Source organism: Otolemur garnettii, unplaced genomic scaffold (assembly GCF_000181295.1).
Source record: "Otolemur garnettii isolate 467f Iridium unplaced genomic scaffold, OtoGar3 scaffold00060, whole genome shotgun sequence".
NCBI lineage: Eukaryota > Metazoa > Chordata > Mammalia > Primates > Galagidae > Otolemur > Otolemur garnettii.
In genome coordinates this window covers 11,239,743-11,243,966 of record NW_003852455.1, presented here as the reverse complement: position 1 = coordinate 11,243,966, position 4,224 = coordinate 11,239,743, and the positions used below count along the sequence as shown (strand labels likewise).

The following is a 4,224-nucleotide window of genomic DNA, read 5'->3' as shown; positions in this document are numbered from 1 at the left end:
AAAAAAAAAAAAAGAAGGGTCTTCCTTGGTAAAACTCTCATTATAAAGCTAGAAATGTCATGTGATAACTCTTTTTCTTTATTAAGTCATATATATATAGATCATGAATACATTTATGCCTTTGTGGGATTCAGTGTATTAATTATTTGTACAAATTGGAGTGCTTACATCTTACTAATTAACATAGCTTTCACCTCATTTACTTAATCACAGTGTTAAGACATTTGTGTTCTATACTTGATAGATTTGACTTGTACCCTTGCAATATGCTCCATAGGTGTGGTCCCCTCCATCAAACCATCCCCCTCTCCTTCCCGCCTTCATTCTGGGCTATAGTTGTGATTCATCTTTCATATGAAAGTGTTAGTGATTATAAATTGGTTTCATGGAAGTACTGAGTACATTGGATTTTTTTTTCCATTCCTGAGATACTTTACTAAGAAGAATATTTTTCAGCTCCATCCATGTAAACATAATAGAAGTAAAGTCTCCATTCTTTAATGCTGCATAGTATTCTATGGTATACATATACCATAATTTATATGTGATAACTCTTAAATAGAATCACATCCCCAAAGTAAGGGAGAGAAAGCTTGGGTACAGGTTTTATAGAATGGATTTAAATGAGTACTGAAGTTACATTTTGATTCCTAAATAAGATCCTTATGGAAAGGGAAAGGTGTATGAAAAGAAGAGACGCATTCGACTGGGATACTAAGACACTAAGAAGCATTTGGATTCATTTCCTCTTGGAAGGGGGGCATTCATGCGGAGGACGTGGGAGAGAGAGAGCTTCAGTCACTGCCATTACTCCATCTTTCTATCCAACAGGGCCAGGAAGATGTGTGCCAAAAATGAGACACTACAGAGACCCGTAATCTTTCCAAAGATAACAAATTTCAGAAGACAATAGGGCAATTATTTTAAGCAGAGACCCCCTTCTTCCCCTCATTTTACTTCACTGAAACAATCCTCACTTCCAGTATGTTCCATCCACCTAAATGGAAGGAAGGGTCAGAAACTATTAAACTTAGATCACTAGACCATTGTGTTTGAGACACAGAATGTTCTGTAGATCAGTATGGCTTTTTGGCCTCCTGAGGTGAACTAGACTATGTGTCCCAGGTACCAGGGCTTTCCAGGATACCCTGGGTACCTAAAAGTAGAAATGTGTCCTGAGAGAATGGAGGTATGAGAAGCTTTAGTTTTACTTCCTTTCTTTGGCATCTTCCTTTTACTTCTCAGTCTTTCCCATCTCACCCTTCTGCCCTTCCTAACTGTGCATGCGGTTTTTAGCATTGTTGGGCATGTATTGCCGTGTTAATGCCCAACTCTTGTGGCTAAAGATATTTGAATAGTCTTTACCTCTACATGGAAAACAATAGTGAGACTGTGTCCCTGGCTCTTTACAACATGTTCCGGGGCATTGTGCAGTGTTATTTTGCAGCCATCTGTGCCATGTGTTGCTTGGCCAATGAATCACGTTCAGGACCGTCTGGAAGATATGCGGGCATGATGAGATTTTAGCATGTCTCTCTGGATCCTGATTCTGTGCTTACAGCTTCTTTGGAGGTTAGGAAAACCATGTACAGAAGGGGAAGTATACTATGTTCTTTTTTTTCATCCAGTTTTTTTTTATTTTTATTAACTTCTTAAGAAAACCTACCCTGACTTGTTCCTAATGGAATTCAGTGCCAAAGGAGGAAAAGATAGCAATTAGAAGTGATTATAAGGCTGTTATTTATAGCTAGTAAGAAGCCTTGTCATAGAACAGGGCTGATGGAATGATTGCTTCTTATTAGTAAGTCAAAAACTGCAAAGTGCATAACACATCCCTGTTAAGCCCATTCTGTGTGTGTAGCAAGTTAAAAACGAAGTTGACTAGGATACTGAGTGCCTTCAAACAAATATTTATCTTGACATTCTTATGCATATTACATTATTCCAGCACTATTTATTATTTCTTTGTAATGACAATTAAATCATTTGTTTGTAGTTACTGTACACTTGTGCTTCATCAAACTTTCCTAAAGTCAAATCACAGACACTTGAAAAAAAATTTCATTAAAAATTAAGATGGTAGGAGAGTAATAGAAATAGCTTTGTAGCATTTAACAGGCACTCCAAGGCAGGGAAAAATGAAGACTAATTATACTTTATAACCTGCTATTGTTGTAAGTTCTTCACGTGCTCAGCACCTCAAGCCATGGCCTCTGTATTTCTCCGTCATTTACAGAAGCTTAAGAGAAGGGCATGAGCTGGTAGCTGGCTAAAGCCTTTAACTGAGTACTCAGTTAACATTTCAAAAAAAATTTCAAAGGAAGACATACATACTCATATGAAATGTAACACAGAGAATTGTGTATGGTGATTTTTCTTCTCTCATCCTCAGAACAGAACTGGGCAAAAGAGTTATTGTGGTCATTCCCTCTTTCATGAAATAATGCTGTTGACATAGGAATCCCCAATATGCTTATTAACTTAAAAAGCTAGGCTCGGCGCCTGTAGCTCAACCGGCTAAGGCGCCAGCCACGTACACCTAAGGTGGCGGGTTCGAATCCAGCCCGGACCCACCAAACAACAATAATGGCTGCAACCAAAAAATAGCCAGGCGTTGTGGCGGGCGCCTGTGGTCCCAGCTACTTGGGAGGCGGAGGCAGGAGACTCGCTTGAGCCCAGGAATTGGAGGTTGCTGTGAGCTGTAATGCCACGGCACTCTACCCAGGGGGACAGCTTGAGGCTCTGTCTCAAAAAAAAAAAAGGTAAAAGGTTCTGACTCTTGAGGCTTGGGGCAATGGAGGAGGGTAGATAAAAGAGAGCAGTATAGAGTAGTGAGTGGAAAGGGCACTGAAGTTAGACAGGCTGACCTTGAATCCCAGCTCTGTCACTTCTTAGCTGTATGATCTAGTTGTAATGAAGACAAGTGACTTTCTCACTCTGAGCCTTACCTGCAAAAATGGAAAAGGTAATATCTATCATACAATGGTTTGGGGCAGATTAAACAAAACAAATAACATGAAAATATGTCCGAAAACTAGGAGATGTTCTCTCATGTTGATACCCTTCCTCCTACACCATGCCTCTGCACGTGTTATTGGGAAGTCTTTTTTCAACCAAGAACATTGAGGTGAAGTTAAGAAGCATTTGTCAAGGACTTGCTCTAGACTTTGTGACAGAGAAAAAAGAACTTGAAGACCTTTCTCTTCAAAGAACCTGTAACTATATATAGAGAGAAAAATTGTATATAAAAATTAGATCAGCCTGGGCAACATAACAAGATAGATCCCTTCTCTATTGAAAAAAACAAAAACAAACCAAGAAACAAACAAACAAACAAAAAAAACTAACCAAGCATGGTGGCACCTGCCCATAGTCCTATCTACTCCCAAGACTGAGGTGGGAGAATCACTTGAGCCTAAGAGTTCGAGGTTGCAGTAAGCTGTGATCATGCCACTGCATTCCAGTGTGGAAGACAAAGAGATCCTATCTCTAAAAATTAAAAAATGATGGCTGCCATATATTAAAAGGAATCTAGAGAAAAGAAAGACCTTTTTGGAGTTGAATAATCAAATGCTTCATGGAAAATGTAAGAATTGATGAAAATATAGGTTACATGGATATGGAGAAGGTGCCTAAAAATATATACATACATTTTAAGAAAGGAAAAAACTATATTAAAATTGTAATATTTAGTATATACCAATAACAAAGGATGAATGCAAGTCATGTTTGAGCTCCTCTTGTAATTGCAAAAGTCAAATGTGACTTGAGTATTACAATTTTAATACAATTTTTTCTTTTCTTAAAATGTATATACATTTTTGGCACCCTCTGTGTAATATGTTGTATAACATTATTTTTATTCTAAACAAAAATGTTTTCAAAGACTATGTAAGGCCTGGCATGGTGGCTCACGCCTATAATCCTAGCACACCTGTAATCTGGGAAGCCAAGGCTGGAGGACGCTTGAGCTCAGGAGTTTGAGATCAGCCTGAAGAAGAGTGAGACCCCATCTTTACCCACCCTCCACTAGCCAGGCAGGGTGGCGCATGCCTATACTCCCAGCTACTCTTTGGGAGGCTGAGGCCAGAGGATCACTTAAGCCCAGGAGTTTGAGATTGCTGTGAGCTACAGTGACACTATGGCACTCTACCCAGGGTGATGGAGTGAGACTCTGTCTCAAAAAAAAAACAGGCTCGGCGCCTATAGCTCAACCGGCTAAGG

At 39.3% G+C, this 4,224-nt stretch overlaps 1 protein-coding gene across 2 annotated transcripts in view; it reads left to right on the top strand.

The window, feature by feature from the left end:
• MAP3K13 (mitogen-activated protein kinase kinase kinase 13) overlaps positions 1–4,224 on the top strand; it is a 146,865-nt gene that overhangs the window by 101,020 nt on the left and 41,621 nt on the right. The gene's annotated exons all lie outside the window — the stretch shown is intronic.